Below are 21,200 nucleotides of genomic sequence, written 5' to 3' on the forward strand. Positions count from 1 at the left end.
TTTTGAGAATTATGTTTAAAAAGAGTGTATTTTTACTGTTGGGTCTGTAAAATGTATACAGATGTGTCCCTTTCCATAAATTTGTCACTTATTGATGTTCCCATGATGCTTTGCACCTCCGAACCAGGAAGTGGTTCAAGAAATGATATTTTTCCATCAGAATTGTGTTCTCTGTTGCACAAGAGACTAATTATCCAGGAAAGAAGGTGAGTAAGGATTACATTCCTGTTTTCAAGCCTGAAGGGTGATGGGAAAGGCCTTAAATTAAAGGGTTATGACACACTTTTTCTCTCCTCTTCTCCTGTTCTAATCTTCATTGGTGGAGTCTTCTGTGGAAAAATGAATTCAAGAAGATGGATAAACATGTTGTAAGCATGAAGAATAGTGTAAAAGGTTGTAAATTAAAGGGTTATGACGTCATTTATATCTCCTCCTTTCCTCATAATCACTGTCGGAGACTTCTGTGAAGGAAATTCAAGAAGATGGATAGACATGTTGTAAGCTTGAAGGGTGATGGGAAAGGCCGTAAATTAAAGGGTTATGATGCCATTTTTGTCTTGTCTTCTCCTTTTCTGATCTTCATTGTTGGAGTCTTCTTCTGTTCAGAAATGAATGTAGGAAGATAGATAAGCATGTTGTAAGCATGAAGAATGGTGGAAAATGTTGTAAATTAAAGGGTTATGACGTCATTTATATCTCCTCTTCTCCTTTCCTCATAGTCACTTTCGGAGACTTCTGTGAAGGAAATTCAAGAAGATGGATAGATATGTTGTAAACTTGAAAGTTGGTGGAAAAGGCTGTAAATTACAGGGTTATGACGCATCATTTTCCCATCTTCATGGGTGGAGTCCTCTTTCTCTAACTTTAAACTTAGTTCCTATATTGAAGTTTAATTTGTAAATTGAAGTTTAAATGGCATATTTCATTGTCTTGAGGTCCTGAAATGTTGCACAAAGTTAAGTTCTATTCAGCATGTTTTGTGATTTTAAGATGTCTGAAAATCTGTGTGTGTGTGTGTGTGTTTGTTTGTGAGAGAGAGAGAGAGAGAGGGGCTGTTAAGAAGGTGGGAGCACTCCAGCACATCAGAACCCCAACCTGATTGGGATGGGGGGGCAGAGAAAGAGGAGGAGGAGTATCACGGAGGGAAGTGGGGTGACGGAACACCCCACAGCCCTGGGTCCGGGAAGTACACTCAAAAATCACAGAGAGGAACAGGGAGTATAGGGGACGCTGAACGCACCACTGGGACCCTGGACGGGTTAGGGGGTTGGGGTTAGGGTTAGGGATAGAGAGATTTAGCCAGAAGTGCCAGGGGGTGAACTTGGTTTTTGATGAATAGCCTTGTCTGTGGTGGTTGCAGAGTCATGACACCCATATGTGCCCCCACTAATTCCACAATGGACTTTCCAATGGACTTTCTCTGAGCTTACTTTGCTGAGATACGCTCTGTACGCTCTCTGGTCCTCATATATGGGTGCAGTTAGGGTTAACCAGACTGGCATTTGGGGGAATTCGCAGGAGTCAGCGCAACCAGAGTGCAATGGCTGAGCCTCGCCCTGGGTGAACCACCTTCTTGATCATGGTATCTCCCCTGCCAGGTAAGTATGAGTTGGAGTTGTCAGAGACGGTGGGGTCGGTTCCAGACACAGCACCCTGGCTGATGGTGGCCACACTGCACAATGCCAGAGTTCGGCGACATCAGCATTAGCTGACCCTCATCTGAGGCTTGTCACCGAGGCGTTGCAAGCACTATACTGCAGTTTGACAAAGTTGCACAGTGCACAAACTTTGCTGGTTTTATTGACTTTTCTCACCGGCCCAGACAAACTGGAATGTGCCTGTTTTTTTTCAAAAAACAGTAATGCATAAGCCGTGTATGCTCCCGTCTCTAAAGGTCTGTTGGACACGTTATCCCCTTATATAGAGGGAACTGCTTACTTTACCTTCTTTTCCAGCTGCAAAAGAGAGACGGTACACACATACATGTCTCTATTAAGCTGTGAGGACCACGTTCTTGGAGTTTGCTGTGAGGACCACCCCTTCCCTTGTAGCTAGAATGGTGCAAAACTCAAATCTGTCACTAGGAGGGAGTGGAGAGTCAGAATGTCACTTCAGATTTCAAAAAACACAAAGTAAAATAAATCTTTTTCTTCTGGGGTTGTGAGGACTGGCCGCTGTTGCCGGGCAGATTAGGGTTTTTAAATGGAGCAGTTTTCATAGCTCCAAAACCAGCTCAGCATTATAGTCTTGTTAACAGGGGCTCTTGGAATTTTATTTCTCCAGTTTGAGTTCACTTTTGTCTGTTGACATATCTACATTTAATATTAAAATGTAAATATATTAAAATGGAAATGGAATAACTATATTCTATGTACATACTATTTACTGTTTATCAGATATTTTGTCTGACCAACAGCCCAAAGCTTTTAAGTTTACTATCATGTTTGACAAAAAGAAGCATCAGTTTACAGTGCTAAATATCAATACAATATTTATGATGAATTTTCTATTGACTGACTAATTTGGCATTAATATTTTGTAGTAGAGAAGAACTAAATTATTGTTACCTAACTACTGTACTCATTGATTTAAAGTACGACTGCAAGACCTCTGAACTTCCTGCTTTCTTACAGTGCAGATGCTCTTCTGTCCATTCACATTAAATACATTTTTTTGACCAAGTCCAATGATGGTCATTTATCTGAATTTTATTAATTGAATTCTACAATCTCCTCTATTAACAATCTAACTAGTCCACCCTCTAAACCCTGTTTATTGCAAATACATTTAAGATTTGCCTGTGTACTGTTTTGAGACCATGCCAGTATTCACTAATGTCATGTGAAATGCCATAAGATGAAAGACTGAATACAACAGATAACAGCACAATTATTTTATTAAACTTTTTCTGCCAGAAACCCTGGCATTGCTGCAGGTGCAGCCTGTTCAACCCTTGTTACATTATTAATGTAACAAAAACACCTAGCACACAACATGAACTAAACTGTACTAGTTTATTGCCTTTTTTGGGCTTTGATTGAATTGTAAACTTGGTTCTTAATGTCTTTCCAACTGCGTCTCCTTAGTGCAGGTTCTGCCTCCAGTGCCTTGAGGCACTGCTCTTTCCCCGGCACTCGTCGCAGTGTTATGAACTGGCCAAGCTGTCGCCACACTGCTGCTTTTTCTCCTGCACTCCATGGCCTACGATTGCATACTTTTGGCCTGAGAAGATCTGAATCTGAAAGAGAGATAACAAATGACATCCTCATTAGTAAGTTTACTATCATAGTAGTAAATAAATAAACTGAAAATGTTTGTTTCTGACCAATCCAGTGAATACAAGACTCTAGTTCTCCATTGATGCAAAATAATAAGGGCAGCTGCCTTTGCCTGCACTGCAATAATACAGCCAGAAATAGACTAGAATAGTATAGCCACATGGTTATAAACAATATAGAACAATCTGTACCAGTTAACAAATTTCCTTTTTTTATATTGTCCTATTGCCCAGTCTTACCTGTTATTAGACTGTCTACTCTGTATTCGGTGTTGTTCACATAAAAAAGTGTCCTTCAACCACACCATGATTATTAAATACCAATCTGGGTGTTTTTTTTACAATATTTTACAATACAAAATGTTGTTGAAACAACTCCTATTGACAAAGGTTCTAAACAAATTGCACATAAAATTGAAACTCAGTCACCTGGAAAAAGCAAGCACACTCCTAAATTTACCATATCTTCAAATCCATAAAATTACATTTAGGGGTTCCACATCAGGTGCCAATGATTAGAACCTCCTTACAGAATGGCAGGTGGAACCTGTTTGGCCACAGTAACAGTCATTTTGGTGCAGATTAAAGAGGGCTTTTGAAGAACCTCATACTAACTGAAGCAAGGTGGTGGAAAGGGTACATTTTAGGAGTGCTTCACTGCCTCAGGGCCTGGGCAAGGAATTTTGCATGGAGGAGGTGTCAAAAATTTCAGCAAACTGATGTCAGAGACCGATGACAGTAGTGCAAAACTCCTACAAGAAATTATCTCTGCCAAAGGGGACAGAACTAGATTCTAAGGCCAAGGCTGAGCTTAGTTTTTCCTTGAGTTGTTTAACTATACTGTCTTTATCTGTATAGACACTGCCTCAGAAAAAACTCAAATGTTTTCTAGACAAAAATGTCAATATGTAAAAAAGCCAACAGTTTCCACGGGATGTACTTATTTTTTCACGACTGTGTAAGATGCAAACATGTCCAAGATCTGTCTTTAACACCCAGAGTTCCACATAAAAATATTTAGTACTTCATCTGCAAATATCTGAATAATCACTTAGCAAATGCATTATTCCTGCTTAACCACTGCCAGTCCCAGTAATTTAACCCCCTTATCCTACCATTTTAATCCAATATTAGCATTTGATTGGGAATGTTGGGTGTTTCCTTTCCTAAACAGTTCAACATTTTGGCAAATATGTTTGCTTTCCCTCTCAGAGGTAAATGAGTGAATAAAGTCAACATCAGTCTCATATCTGCAGTTGTGTAGACCTGAAGCAGGTGACTAATTCCTTAGTTTAGGATAAAGATGAACAGCCAGACTACATGCATCTAACTGTCTTAACTTTTTTTTTTACATATGACTAATTTTTATATTCTAGCATGCAAGGAGAGTACTCACGTACTCACATCCTGTGTTACAAAGGTATTGTTGACACCACAGTAAATATGACACACTAAAATAATTTAAATGGTTTTGATTACTATAGCACCAGGACAGGCAGTAAACATCTACAGAGCAGCAACAGGACTAAAAAATAAGAATGCAGATGTTTACCTGTTTTCTCTGTCCTTGGTGCTGCTGTGGCCTCCGGACTCAAAACATCTAGTTCCTCTACAATAACAGAACATATGTATCATGTTAACAATATCTACAAAATTCATTACATCAGCTTCACTAATATACCTTATCATAATCCACTCATATATATCACAATACAATGAGCCATTATGTTCATACCATCTGAATCTTGAGGTGGCTCAGAACACATCTTGCGTCTCTTCTTTGGAGAATGCCTCTTGCGCATCTTTCCACTGCAGGACCCTTCAAGACAAGAAAGCAATGAGAGTTACAAGTTTGTTATTAGCGTTTAATTGTTTGACAATATTGGGTCGTTTATTTTAAATAAACAATTGAGTTGCCAACGAATATAATCCAACTCGTACAGGACTAGTTGGAGTAGTTTTAATGCTTCCTATCTTTTCCTCCTACATGAGCAGATTTATGCATTGCACATGGCTACCAGAAAAACAGGAACTTTAAGTTGCAGAGCACAGGAACTGCTGATCAACTTCTGACACAATTTCTTAGTTTGTTTGTGTTATTGTGTGGAACTTTATTTTTGTTAAGTATCTGATTACCTCTACCACCTCTGAAAGTCACACAATAACACAAACAAACAAACAGATCAAGGAAGCAGTAGACCAGCAGCTCCTGTGTTCTGCTCAGTAAAATCCCTGTTTTTGTCAATGGAGTCTGGTAGTGATATATAGAGATGTTTCTGGTTAAACTGAAAGGATCTGCCTCTTTAATAAAAAGCTCTGTCTCTGTAGGAATCCTGTCAGAATGTTGTCAGATACAATCTGTTGTCAGTAACAATCTAAGTCTGTCAGTAGTAAAAACAAGCATTTTGCACAGCACCAGGGACAAAGGTCAAATGGGTCATTCAGGAGAATCTGTTCTGATGGATCATGGTTCGTATGAAACTTATTAATAAACATTCTCCAAATCTTTGTCTCTGCATTAAACATTCAACTGTAACTTTATCAAGAAAGTAACCTGGAAAAGAACTATGCAGATTAGACTCTCTGAGATCCACAGACCTAACCAGGGTCTTCTCCTCCATTGTTTATCTTTCTCTGCACCACATTTCTGGCCATAAATTATGTCACATTCCAGTGTTATCACCAGAACACTGGTCACATGTCTCCTTAGCTTTGAAACCAAGGCATTATTGATAAATGACTTGATTCTTGAACATAATCTGGATATGGTTGGTCTATGTGAAACATGGCTTAAACCAGATATGTTCCTGCCTTTAAATGAAGCTTCCCCACCTGAGTATGCCAACGCACATGTTGCTCGGGCTACGAAAAAAGGTGGGGGCGTCGCTTTAATTTATAAATCTTTCTTTGGTCTAACCTCAACTCTTAATGTCACTTTTAACTCCTTCGAGGCTGTAGTATTGAAACCTTCTCCAGTAGCTTCCGATCCCCATGACCAGGGAAATAGATTGCAAACACTCAACCTTGTGGTACTTTACAGACCACCTGGCCCCTACTCACAGTTTTTAGATGAATTAGGAAATTTTTTATCATGTCTTGTCACATATAGTGATGATATCCTAATTATGGGTGACTTTAACATTCACCTAAATAAGGCATCTGACCCTCTAAATAAAGCCTTTCTGGCACTTATTGATACTTCTGGGTTCACACAGTCTGTACATGAACCTACTCACTGTGATGGCAACACTCTAGACCTGATTCTTTCCCGTGGGATAGAGGTGTTTACTCTGACTATCTCTGCCTTTTAAAGGAAGTTTTTCCTCTCCACAGTCTCCTAGTGCTGCTCATGGTGGATCTGTTGGGTCTCTCTCTGTAAGAGTTCGGTCTAGACCTGCTCTATATGTACAGTGCTGTTGTGAATTGGTGCTATATAAATATAACTGACTTGACTTTAGTTACTTTTTTGCACTTTATTTTGATGACTATTATTTACCTCTAATTGAGTTGTTGTTTTTACAAAATTACTGTACTTTTACTTAAGTACAGTTTTTTTTTTTTTTTTTTTTTAACTCTACCCACCTCTGATATTTTCAGTTAAGTTTACCTCTTTTCTCGGTCCTCTGAAGCTCATCCCATGAACTTGGAGTGGAAATCCTCTGTGGTTCTACAGAAAAGGAACAGAACTTAACATTAATTAAAAATAATCATGAGATATCTTAACACACATCTGGTGTTAAACGGCTCTTATGCATTTCTCCTTTGGAGAATGCTTTGAAGAGAAGAAAGCAGCAAGAGTCATTATTACGGGAGTATAACATAAGTCAGAAGTCACTTAAGCAATGCAAGAACTGAGGATAAAAAACATGATCGGACAGTGCAAGACAGTTACTGCAGAGTCATAAGCCGCTGTACTGACAGATAAACTTATACCAAATGAAGAAAATCTGGAAAAAATTTTTGTGATCATATCATCCAATATTATGAGCTGTTACATTCTACAACAGAAATCAATTAACAAACAAAACAACTACATACCATGTAAGCTAATACTTTGATTATGGCATATTACTAGTCATTTCCTGTGTCTACAATGTGGTGCATTTCCTTTGTTCTGTGTTACAGTAAACTGAACATCTTTTTGTTTTGAACTCTTTGGACTTTGGATTCTGTGATAGACATCTGAATTTTTTTCTAACATTTAGAGACAAACATCAGTCAACTGAGAAAGTGGAAAAGTGATAGATTAATACATACCATCCAAGTCCTCCCTGAAGACATCTGCATTACTCTGACTGTCTCCCACTGCTCCTGCATTAGCAGACAAAGCTGCTGTTTTGATAGAAAACACATCATTCTGTTAGTTAAATCCACCTCATACAATGCATTCTGTTTCACTGTGACTTCTTTGAAAACAAGAAAACTATTTTAAACTCACTTTCTAAGCTTAAATCAATCTCATCCAGAGATTTCCCTTTGTACATGTCGGTTCCATGTTCTATTGCAAGGAGGAGCTTGCTCATTTTTGCGATTTGGATTGTGTTCTCTGTTAGTCGGTAGTATTCGCGATGAACACGAATATCATGTCCCATGAATTTGGCAAGTTGATCCAGTTCATTTTCCTTCAAATTCATTATTTGACTGAGCGTGGCCACATGTTTCCTGAGATGGGTTGATGTCAGAGTTTCAGGCCTCCTTGCTCCACTTGCAGCTGCATATTTTCTCAGACAGTCAGAACCGCGAAGATGGGAGTCGGAATTTTGTCTCGCAAAAACATACTCATTACTGTCCAAGATTTCATTGTCCTCACCCCTTTTTTCAATGAGAAGATCAAGTGACTTTGTCATGTCCTTCGTGAGAAGTACAGGCCCTTTTCGACCTCTCTTTCCTCTGATCACCAACCTCGTAAACTCATGGCTTAAGTCCTGTTCCAGTTTTGAGAGGCACTGCAGAATATCCTCATTCAGTTCTTGTTTTGACCTGTCCCTGTAGGTCTGCAGAGGCAATTTTGCGGCTTCACCTTGCCGTCTTCGGTTGAAAAGGATGATTTGCGAAAGGAGACACTCACTGAGTGTCCTATAAGCTGTAGGATCAGGTCCTTCCAAGATTTTCTTTGCTGCCTCTTCCTCTGTGGATTTTAGCACATTATGAAGTTTCATCACATTCTCTGTAAGTGGGATCATTTCTTTTTTGTTCCATCTGTCCTCTTCTAGGTTTGTTCGTGCACGGCGTGACACATAGAGGTCCCACTCTGCAGCTACCAAGCCCAAAAAGCTCCTCACTCTGCCTGCTGCTGTTTCATCTTCAGCTTTTACATGATGTCCAATTAGAATGTCACACACTGCTTTGAGTGAGTGCCCTAACTTTAGGGCAAGAGATGGGGTATGGTACCTGTACTTAGAGCTGGTGAATCCAGATGCCTTCCTTGCTGCTGCCACTGCTAAAGAAAACTTGGGTGGCACCAAAACATCTTGCAGCATCTTGACTTTGTAGTCAAGGGACTTTGCAGCAACTAGAAATCGACCCAACTCCCTCATCTTTTGACTGACGTGACCATCTTTTGATCGATCATCCCCATGTTTCTCCAACAGTCTATCACCAAATTCACATATGAGTGGGTCATTTTTTACTTCATGGGACACCTCATCAATGACCATTCTGTTCACAATTTTTGAGCACCGTTGAGATACCTCTCCTCTGTATGGAAGAAGAGATGTAGCAGCTGTCTGAACTCTTCTTTTCTTCTTGGTCTTATCTTCTGGCTGACCCACTGTTTTATGACATACTTTCTGATGTCTCCACAGCTCAGTTTTTACAAAGAACCCATAACATGTGTTGCACGGTAAATAATCTACCGCATCTGCCTTTCCTGACGGCTGTCTGTAGGTTATGATTTCACCCCGTCCCTCTTGTAGCACACTTACATTGTGATAGTAGTCACCCCTCCTGCGAAGTTGCTCAAATATTTGGAGACGCTTCTTAGATTTTAGTGGATAGCATAGTGCTTTGGCCACTTCATTTTCAGCATTGTGTTTTCGTATGAGATGTCGAGCCATTTTAGCCTGTGATTTTTTGCAATAAACACAATAATGTCTTTTGTCCCACTTTCGTTTTCCCCCCTTGACGCAGTTTTTTACTGTAACACCCTGGGACCTGTCCTCATCTTCTTTCTCATCCTTGTCCACATCCTCATCTTCATTGTCATCCTTGTCCACATCCTCATCTTCATTTTCATCCTTGTCCACATCCTCATCTTCATTTTCATTCTTGTCCACATCCTCATCATTGTGATCTGTGTTGCCGTCTTCATCACTGTTGTTTCTGTCTGCGAGTTCTTTATGTACATCCACTTGGTTTTTGGTAAGAGAAGTTATGTCAAATCCTTGAAATTTCTCACTTTTTTTTTTTAAAAGTCTTTACAGTAGCAGCTTCGTCTTCAGAGGAAGCAGAGGTTGATGGGATATAGTCGCTTCCCAGATCCTGACTGGATTCAGATTCTGTGGCATCAATTTCCTGAAATACATAAACAGATCAAAAAGGACCTCTTTTAAGTTTGATTATGTCACCAAAGTTATAGCCACATGCTCAACATTAAAGTTAACTTTTAGATCACATTTGTATGAAATTCAATATTAAGGCTGATAAAACAACAAAGCATTTTCTATTGGCAATAACCCGTTTAAGAAATCCAGGGCTCCAGGCTAACTCTATCCATTAGTAGCAGGAAGTCCCATTGAGATCAGAAATCAATTTTACAGGGAGACCTGGCCAAGGCAGCAGCCACACAAATTCAAAACTACTAACACTTAAGGCATTGATAATAAACTGGTATTGTTTTTAAGTAAAAAGTATTCTCTGTGCTATGATTACAATTTTCTATCTACATGAATGATTAAATGTTGACTTATACTTTGTAGCAAACATTCACATGTTAGTGAATTATTACATTATGCTCCACAAAATATGGCTGGTTAAACAAGGCTAATAGAAATGTCACTAAATGGTTGCAGTCTGGAGCCCTGAAATCTAAGGTTTTCTTAATCCACCAGTCAGTCAAGTTACCCAGTTGCAAGCATAACTGCTTCAATCACACATACAAATACAAAAAAATTAAATAAATAATTGCCAATACTTTTTTTGATAGCATAGGAATACATACCAAATTCTCGTCTTTTCTGTCTTCTCTCTGTATTCTCTTTTTTCTGTTCATTATCTGTAAACAACAATTAAGTACACATTTGAATTATGAACAAAAACCAATTTACAGGCCAACAAATAAACACAAATATAGCATTCTACTATATGTTATCACAGAGCTCAGTGCTAATAGTGCTATTATTCTGGACAACAACCAGAAAATGTGTTTCCAGTTTTCCTGCACAAAAGCACCACTACCTATAGGCTCAATGCTAAAACACCATATGGTTAAGGAAATTTTCACTAATATTGATATGATCATTTGCTTCTTATTTGTGTACACTCTGAGGTGTCTACATATACAATGCTCTGATGAAAGAACTGCAGACTGTTTTTACTATAACACGCTACATTACTGGAGGACCAGATCATTATCTCATTTCTGCTAACACTAAGTTTATCTGCTTTACAGGTAGTAGTGATCATCTAAACAGGAGCATAACAAAAATGTACATAATTAAGTAAGAAGCATATGTTTGAGGTTTAGATTAGGCATGATTAGTTTGAGTTGTCAAGTTAAAAAAGCAGCCATTAGTGCATTCAATCATGACAACACTCTTGCAAAATACTTAGTGGTGGTATTAACGTGGTAATAGAATGAAATCGTACCAGGTATAGTTTCAGTTTAATTGTCTATAGTTCCATGAAAACCTGTGGATTTTTGAAATATACCTGACTCTCATTCAAAAATATCGTATGCTACAGTCCACTGCCAAGTCAAACTGTTCAAACTCTTAAGATCAGGTTATAATGAGCCAGCAATTCATTATAAACATGACATCTCTGAGTAATTTCACTAATTGTATCTTTCAGTTTTTTAAATACCTGAGTCTATCACACAGCAGGGTCCATATAACCATCTCTACATTTACTTTACATTTGTAACTTCATAATAAATTACCATTAACTATCCTACCATTAACAAAAAAACCATTAACTACCCCCTACACAAAAAGTAGGACTTTTCTATACTTCAGACAACTGAGCTGTACACATAATCACAGTTTAGCTAAGCTACAGTATAATATAATGTTATATAGCAGCTTCAGGTTATGTCCTGAGCTCCATCACAGTTGTTGTGATATTTTTGTTGCTGTTAGTGAAAGTCTGATTTGCATGTTATGTCAAATCAAATTTTCTGTCCTGTCCAGTTAAAGTAAAATATGACAACAGGATGTATTTATCAATAAGTTATAAAACCAATAATGCATGGAAATTTTAGAAATTCATAAATTTAAATAATAAATATTTTTCAAAACACAGAGAGCGTATTTGGGATGATGCATATGCCACTAATCATTGGGTCTTATTTTGTATGGACCTCATGCCTCAAGGGGATTAACTTTTTTCTCCTTAAATACAGGAGATGACACTAAGCTATATCTGGCTTTTCAAGATCACCAGCCCCACCATTGTAACCACTGTCCCAGGATTGTGATTGTGCTACCATGGCTGCAATCCCCAGATTAAATCAGAAAAGAGAACAATCCATTTCTACAATGTGTGAGCATCTTGCTGTGACACTTCGCTACAAAATAACACTGTTCTTTCTATGCTTCATTTATTTGTCTGCATATGTCGGCATAATTAACATGCTCGCGCTGATGTTCATCTGTAATGCACGCGTGTAGGCCTCATGAAATGTTGATGTTGCAGCCGTAAATAACAGAGATGGTCGCACAAAATTAACAAAACTAATTTTAAATTCATTTGTGATGCTAACGGGATTTAGTAAAATTCAACTTGAACATGTCTTTTCTGAAACAGTGACGACGCAATGGAGCTAAGCAGATAAACAGCACAAATAATGGTCTACCGTTTTCATGGTAAAATATATCTAAGAAGCCGCCTGTATTAACTTTTAGGCTTTTTAAAACACATTGTGACATTGTGCTTCATTTTAAACTAATTCGCTTTGGTGGGAGGTTGGTGGTGATCTGACGAATTAAGCTAATGCTAACGTAAACTAAACCGCTTCGAAGGAGCTAGTCCCGTTTTTTCATACCAAAAACAATCAAACATTGTTTAATCCAAATTAAATATCTCTTACCTGGTTAAGTCCTTTACTTCTTTCGTCTGTCTTCTTCTTTTCCTCCTCTATTTTCTCTTTCGCTGCCTGCCTGATCTCATATCGTTCCTCACAACGACGGTGATGCTCACGCAGCCTCTCCAGCCGTCTCTGCCAGCGCTGCCGATGCATGATTGTGGCGATGCATTTAGGGCCACAGGGAAAGTACACCACCGTATGTGGGTCTCAAAGTAGGAGATAGTTTTTATAAACTGTCAAGTTAGTCATTCTCGTGTGAAACCATTAACTTAAATACAGTTTTAGGGACAGTTTACTAAATGCAGAATAACCTAAAACTGTTCTTTGATCTTGAAATCTTGGGCGGCTGTGGCTTAGGAGGTAGAGCAGTCGTCCACCAATCAGAAGGTCGGTGGTTCGATTCCCGGCTCCTCCAGTCTGCATGCCGAAGTATCCTTGGGCAAGATACTGAACCCCAAATTGCCTCCGATGTGTGTGTTTCACATCGGTGTGTGAATGTGTTTAGAAAAGCACATTAAAATATATAGAATATGTGCTGTATGAATGTGTGTGAATGGGGTGAATGTGATCTGTAGTGTAAAGCGCTTTGAGTGGTCGAAAAGACTAGAAAAGCGCTATATAAGTACAGTCCATTTAGATCAATTCAGTTAGGTCAGTAAAACAGTAATTTCCGTGCTCCTTGAATGCAGCATTAGCTGCTGCAAAAAGTATGCACGCACAGGTGCTTAATTGATGGCCCTTCCCCCACCTTAACTGGCGTTTTTTTCCTCAACTGACCTGTCTGTGACCCTGTCTGTGAGACAAGTAGTCTGGCATGAATTCAGTCTGAGAAATATCCCAACAGAGCTTTGCAATGTGTTTTATGCCATTTACTTTTAACTGAGAGTAGTACATGTTTTACATTAAATTCATTTATTAAAATTATAAAACATTTCTTATTTTTGCAAAATTATTACACATGAAATTCATGTATATATAAATAATATTTCGGTGATACTGATACTGTGATTTTGATAAGGATGTCACCTCATTAGCCTTCATGTTGGAAATTATTTGTATTACAATATTACAACTTCTTGCATTAAATCCATTTTATCAATTAATGGTCTGTAGACCTATCAAATATACTCCCTTCACAATGCAGCCATAACATAAAAACCTAAACTGCTCCACATATAGTAACATCAACTTCACACTGACACAGTTGACATTTTCAATCTATTAGGAACAAGCACTGATATAAAGTACTGTGCACAAGCTTTAGGCACTAAAAATAAGTGCTGATACTATGATGCTTTCAAAAAATAATGGCGTCAATAGGGCTCTGCACATCAACATGAAAACACAATCACAAAGGTGGAGCTGGGTGGAGAGAGTATCATGATTTTGAGCTCTCCTGCCTCTGGGTCTGGACAGCTCACCATCAACCAGGTGGAAATGAATTCCTGAGTTTCTCAGTGTATCTTACAGGATAATGTCAGGGTGGTTGTCTACTAGCTGAGTATCAGTAGCACAATCATCCTAAACAGAAATCTGATGGTAGAAGCTATTCTTCAACCTGCTGGTTTTGGATGGGATGCTGCAGTATTACTAGGTTGCTGTAGTCCACTTGATTTTTGTTTGATAAACAGGTTGTGTGCTGGGTGATTACAGCCTCTTATGATTTTATGTGCACTTCTCAGACAATATTGCTGATAGATGTCCTATGAGGTCTCCTGTTCTTACTACTCTCTTGAGGGCCTTACAGTCTCTGACAGAGCAGCTGTCATACCAGACAGTGATGTAGCTAGTTAGGATGCTCTGGTTGGTCAAAATTCTGGAGGTAAGACAAAGTAGAGTTGCTGATGAGCAGTATTAATGTGAGGAGACCAGGTCAGGCTTCTGAAAAAACCTCAAACACATAGACAGTTAAACTGGACAGTTTGTGCTCAGAACACTCTGATTTGGGTCTGTCCAAACAGAGAGAGACAGAGGGAGACAGACAGAGGGAGAGACAGACAGACAGACAGTGATGCCTCCCCTTTATTAACCTGCCATCCCTCATGCACACACATTTAAGTTATTAAATAAATGTCTTAAATAACAATACAATAAGATACTGTGAGTAGTAGTGGGTGGAGTGAATAATCTTGTCATTACTACAAAATCTTTATTGATCATGGTGGTTCTTTGACTGTGTCCACAGATCAGACAGGCAGGCAGCTGAATCAACTGAAGCTTGATGTAGGCAACCAGCAAAATTTGCTAACAGACTCTTTTTAGTTTACTTTTTAGTTTAAGTGTCCTCAGACATCATCTTTAAAGAGCAACTTGCAGGTTAGAGACACAGTGAATTACTGTGTAGGGGAATGATGTAGAAACTAGATTGTCATAAAAATATATATTCATTACAGTGACTCTCGGAGCTGTTTCTGAAAATGAATTTTCCTTCTGCATCTAAAAACGACAAACCAGAAGTGATGTAACACTGTGGAGACTGGCCAAGTTAGAGCAAGTTTAACATTAAAAAATATGGATCAGACTGAGTTTTGAAACTGAAGAGGTTAAAAATATATATTAGTATGCATATGATAAACCACAGCTGTATAATTATGAGCCTGCTGAGTGTCCAAGAGACCAGGAACAGACCAGAGTCAGGAGAAATGACGGCCACATGAGAGAGACTGAGCTGTGGTGAGGGGAATGAGTGGAGGACTGAGCAGGTGACAGACAGCTAATGAAGGCTAACCCTGCATCCACATCACAACATTATAAAGTTAACTATCACATATCAGGATATAACAAAACAAGTACTGGTCGTCTGATACTGGCAGCAGTATTGATAGTTGTCCATTACAGACACTGATTAGCAAGTATCCACTTTTATCAGTCTGTCCCGTACTGCAGCTCCTCGCTACATTTATGCTTCTGTACTGCCACAGAAACGGGGGGTGTTGTTGAAATTACGATGCTGACTAATTTGGAAGATAGTGAACATTAGAAAAGAACTCTCTGCTCATGTTTTCATTGAGCAGAGGGTCCATGACGATTGCTGCCGCTGCAGAAAGAACCCAGAACCAGAACTGCTCCAGCTCTACTGTGCTGGGTAGTTAGGTTTTACTTAACAGACTGATTAACTTAAAAAAGTTAAAATTCTTTTCTTTCAGTTCAGTCTGAATAAAAGATAGAAATACATGTTAAATAAAGTTTAATTTCATCACAAGAGCCTTATGGAGGAAGCAGGTGATATATGAATAGCAACTGACCCTGTGTTCACAAATAAAACTGAAAAGACTAATTCTAAATTTTTAACTCAAAATTTTGAAAAGATATAGAACAAGATGAGGAGACTGAGAGAAAAGAAAGAGAGAAGGTGATGCAGATGAGAGAGGAGCAGACACTGGATCAGCATTATGACCCTGTATGTACAACACAAACAAAAACTGACCTGATCACATTCAAACAGTGTTGGCCTAATATCCACAGAGACACATGTATGTTCATTGGTAATTACAGTGAAACTACAGCAATTTACAGCAGTTTATGCCAGCCACAACTGTCACTGCTCTGAGGAATAAAAATACCCACTTACTAGAGATATAGAATTGTTGTGAGGTTTTGTTTGAGGACAGAGAGCAGGCTGTTTGCTTAGCTTCGAGACAAAAACAGGTTTAAATAGTCACTTCATATTCAATATGCCTTCATAATGGAATAATAAAAATCTGGCCCTGACAATAACAACCCTGAAATGAAGACCAGGTCAAATTTTTGCAACTGGTGGTGAAGGTGGCTTGACCTTATGACCTCAGTATTCTGACTAAGGCACCTGCATAATATTTCAGTAGAAATTCTTGTAGTTCTTACTGAGTGTAGATGTGAAATAATTTGTTTAATTTGTCAGTACATCTAAATAACATTAAGTGTACGTGTAACTAGGTCAAATATAATTATATTTTTACATTTGAATTTTTTAAAATCTGTATTTGCTGTTATTTTGTAGTCTAAATCTACTATCAGCTCTTGACTGTGCCTTTCTTCCTGTACATGCCCCCAGCCTTGTTGTCACATGACTGAAATAGCCAATCAAAAAAATCCCCAGCGTTAGCCAATCAGAAAATCGGAGCCCCTAAATAAAATTTTACCTGCACTACCAGAGTGTGTTCAATAGGAGGACCTCCAGAGCACTAGCCTTCACACAAATTTCAGGGTTTACTATTTCAGTGGGGACATCCTCTGAAACTTATACAGATCATTCATTAGGGCAAAAGGAGCCCATCCCAGCATTTTCTTTGTGAGGACCGGGCAAAATGTCCTCACAACTACAAATGCCCTCACAACGTTGCTTGTCCGTCAGGAGTTGGTCCTCACAACTATATAAATACAAACGCACCCTGATCAACCTCCGGGGAAGGGAAAAATCAAGAGTGCACCACTAAGCGTACGACTCAGTAACCGCATCAGGGCTTTGAGCAACTTGTACCCTATCGATAAAGGAATGTGAGAAAAGCAAGGGACTCCCCTGGAAAAAACACCCCCCACAAAACTCTATAGTTACATTGCACGTTTCCAGAGAATGTGCACCGTAACTGGAGGTAATGCAATACCGGGTCGATGCGTGGAGTGGAAGGAGCAAGCCCCCGTTCTGGCTCCCTGATCCAAAAATCAATTTAATATATGGTCCCCGGGTAGGGGAATATCTGACGTATCAGATATTAAACTGATAAGAACAGATTTTTTTTTTTTTTTTTTTCCTCTTTATTGATACTCATTTCCATTTTCCGTAGAAACTTTTGCATAATTAAAAAAAATACACCCTACATCAAAATACAACTCGTCAACAATTGTGGATAATCTGTAAAATCATAGTTAAGACAATGAAAACAGTACTTTTAAGAGGTTTTACAGATTAAAAAAAAAAAACAACAAAGTTGTAAAGGAATATTTTAAAAGGGAGTGTATTTGTTAAAAGGTTCTCTTGTGCAGGAGCAGGGTGAGTCCCTACCCAGGGTTACTCACTCCGCTCCTCCAAACAGTAAGTCTCTCAGGATCCTGTCCTGGTGCTCATAGGAGATCCCCGCCCTCTCGCTCCTTCCCACCTTCCTCTCCCGGAGAGCCAGGCCGCCGCTGCTTTGACCTTTTCCCATGTAGCTCCGGCTCCTTCGTCCGAATGGGCACAGAGGCGATTCTTCTTTGTGGCTGTGTCCTAGGCCTGCCGCCTGCAGCTTCGGCCACTTGGACCGTCGCTGCGGCCATCCGGATCACAGCCACGGGGGGCATCTGCATGTGCTTCCTTACCAGCAAGTTTCTGGAGGTCCACATGGCGTCTTTGATGGCGGCCAGGGTGAGCCACTGCTTGGCAAAGTCGTCTTTTTTGATTGCTTCCTGGCTCACCCCATAGAGCACCAGCTGTGCTGTAAGGACCTCCCTTGCTGGCAAGTACGGGAATTGTAAGGAGCCGGCCATTGCCCACTGGTCTACGGCAGCGCTGCACTCCCAGAGCAGATGCCTCACCGACTCAGGCGCACCACAACCAGGTCGAGGTTGAGAGCGCCGACATGCCCCGGGAGTGCATGACGGACCTGACCGGGAGGATCTCGTGAGCCACCATCCATGACAGGTCCCGGAGTCTGTTTGGAAGAGCGGGGTGGTTGACGTTGCGCCAAACTGTTGAGGGCTGGCCTAATGGAAGCCCGCGCACTGGACTCACTGGTTCCTGCTCCTGCACAACAGAAATCAACACACGGTGATTGGCTAAAACTTGCAGCTCCTCCTGCTCCAGGTTAAAATGCTTTAAAAACTTCTGAATAAAAGCATAGGCTGGTGGCAGGTTAAAGGACACAGGTACTTTAAGATCAGTGGGTAAAATCTTCAATCTTCTGAGATAAGAACCCATCCAGAATCGTGTCATTGCTGTGGTCTTAGGGTTTCTGGATGGGTCTGTAGCATATTTCACGTATAGCGCGACGTATCGGCTTCCTAAAAACAAGTGTAGGTCAGGTACTCCTTTTCCCCCTTTTTCTTTTGGCCTCCTCATCACGTCTCTCCTCAGTCTTTCCCACTTGGAGCCCCACAAAAAGTAAAAGATGGCTCGGTCAAGATCTAAAAGCACTCTCCTAGGAGGGATAAAAACGGAACTGATCAGTAAAAGCAAGGGTAAAATCACTGCTTTGATGATTAAAACCTTCCCTTCAATGGTCAGTCCTCTAAGTCCCCAGTATCCTAGTCTTTGCCTTACTTTTCCTACCACGTCTGGCCAATTTGTTTTCCCTCCCCCCTCCTTGTCAAATTTGACCCCCAGTATTCTCTGGTCAGTCTGTGTCACAGTCAGGGGGAGTCCTGTCATTTCAGTCGCCGTCCATGGCCCATAAAGTTGGGCTTGGGTCTTGCCTCTGTTGAGTTTTGACCCAGAGGCCCGTCCAAACCAGTCAGTCAAGTCCAGCGTCCTGTTGACAGATAAAAGGTCGGTGCATAAAACGTTGACGTCGTCCATGTATAAAACGCATTTAGTCTGAAGTCCCCCGCTCCCTGGGATTCCGATCCCATTGATTCGTTGGTCCCTTCTCAAGATCTGCGCCAGAGGTTCTATACAGATGACATAGAGGAGGGCAGATAACGGACAGCCCTGACGAACACCGCAGTTAATATCCACTGCTTTTGTCAGGTGCCCGTTAATAACAAATCTGCTGGTGATGCTCCGGTACAGCAATCCCACCCAAGCTATAAACCTTTCTGGAAATCCCATTTTTTGCAGTACCCGAAAGAGGTACTGGTGCGAGACCCGATCGAAGGCTTTTTCAAAATCTAAATTTAGTACTATTAGCCTGATGTTTCTGTCTCTCGCGTAACAGATGGTGTCTCGGATCAGTACGAGGCTGTCGGTGATCTTCCTCCCCGGAATGGCGCAGGCTTGATCTGGGTGAATCACCTCTTCTAAAAATCCAGACATACGTGAGGCTAAAAGTTTGCAGTCAAAGTTTAAAAGAGTGATAGGTCTCCAGTTCTTCAAATCAGTCTTATCTTTGGCCTTGTGAAGGAGAGTCACTATCCCTATTCTAAAACTGTCAGGAAGTCGGTCTAGTCGTTCAAAACCCATAAAAACAGCAAGCAAATCAGGTGCTAAAATGTCCCAAAATGTCAAATAAAATTCCAGGGGAAGTCCATCTTGTCCTGGGGACTTCCCCTTCTTAAAACCTGTGATGCATTTATTTAACTCTAAAATCGTAAAATCTTGGGTTAAAAGCACGCTGCTTTCTACTGTCCCGGTAATGAGGTTTAAAACTTCTGTCATGGTGTCTTTTTCAATAGGTTTCCTTTGGTACAATTTTTCATAGTAGTTTTCAACAACTTGTTTAATTTCTTCTATTGTTTCTACTGTGCACCCATTTTCTTTTGTTAGTTTACAAACCGTTCCCCTTTTATTTATGATTTTCTTAAAAAAATACCTTGTGCACTTTTCCCCCTCTTCAATTTCTTGTTCCCTGCTTCTTAAAATGACACCTTTACTTTTGGTTTCTGCTAAAACCGACATCTCTGTTTTGACTTGTTTTATTTCCTCACTAAAATCCATTCCGCATTGTTGTAGTTTAAAATAGCGTTGTAGTCGTTTCTGCAGTCCCATCATGCGTCTATTTTCCCTACTCTTTTTTCTCTTCCCTGCCTGTCTAAAAAAAGTCTGGGTCTTTTCCTTCACCATTTCCCACCAGTGTGCGCATGTGTCGTAAAAGTCTTGAAGGGTCTGCCACTCTCTGTACTGCTCCCTGTATTGGTTGACTAAAACCTGGTCTTCTAAAAGGGAGCAGTTGAGTTTCCACAGACCACTTCCTGATGTCACACCCGAAGAGAGCGAAAGGGTGCAGGAAAGCATCAGGTGATCGGAAAAGAAAACAGGGGTCAATCTAGCATCGGTTGGTGGGCAGTCCCGTGTAAAAATATAGTCTATGCGAGAGGCTCTGGTGCCATCACCACTGAACCAGGTGAAGCCCTCCTCTCTAGGATGCATGGTTTTAAAACAGTCCTGAATTTTAAAATCCCTGCATATGCCCTGTAGTAAAAGTGATGCTTTATCAACTTTAAAATCTTGCCCTCCTCTTTTCCTGTCTTTCCTGCTTAAAATACAATTAAAATCACCCCCTACAACTAAAGGTTCCCTACCTAGCATGTGGAACTGCAGTTCTTCTAAAAGGTCATACCTGTCATTCCTGTCATTAAAGCCATAAATATTTAAGAGATTAAAATCCCTTCTCCTAAAAGTCAAGTGTGCTAAAAGTGCCCGACCATTTCTCACCACAGTGCTGCCCTTCACCAGAACCTTAGGATTTTTGATTAAAATGGCCACTCCATCATTTTTGTTGTAATTTGATCCACTCCATATTGATGTATATGGCCACAACTCCTCCCACTGTCTGTAGTGTTTTAAAAACGGAATGCCACATTCCTGTATTAAAAACACATCTGACTTAAAGGAAACAAGATAGGATAAAATACTCTGGGCTCTAACTCGCGACTTCACACTTCTCACATTGACGGTTGAGAAGGTGAGAGTCATGAGTATGGTTAAAAACAACAGGTATGAAATTTTAAAAGGACTATACAAGGAATTTCAGAGATAAAATGGCAGTCAGATAATCTGCTGTGAATGGAGCTCTTCCTTCACTCTTACAGGTGAAGAGTAAGGGGGTTTAGCTCCAGTCCCCGGATGGA

At 40.0% G+C, this 21,200-nt stretch overlaps 2 pseudogenes; both read right to left on the reverse strand.

The window, feature by feature from the left end:
* Positions 1 to 1,433: 1,433 nt before the first annotated feature.
* LOC127140281 (uncharacterized) lies at positions 1,434 to 1,606 on the reverse strand (annotated as a pseudogene).
* Positions 1,607 to 17,070: 15,464 nt separating this feature from the next.
* Positions 17,071 to 17,291, reverse strand: LOC127140288 (uncharacterized; annotated as a pseudogene).
* Positions 17,292 to 21,200: the final 3,909 nt, after the last annotated feature.

The sequence above is a fragment of the Lates calcarifer genome, unplaced genomic scaffold, assembly GCF_001640805.2.
Source record: "Lates calcarifer isolate ASB-BC8 unplaced genomic scaffold, TLL_Latcal_v3 _unitig_4416_quiver_461, whole genome shotgun sequence".
In the NCBI taxonomy this organism is placed as follows: domain Eukaryota; kingdom Metazoa; phylum Chordata; class Actinopteri; family Centropomidae; genus Lates; species Lates calcarifer.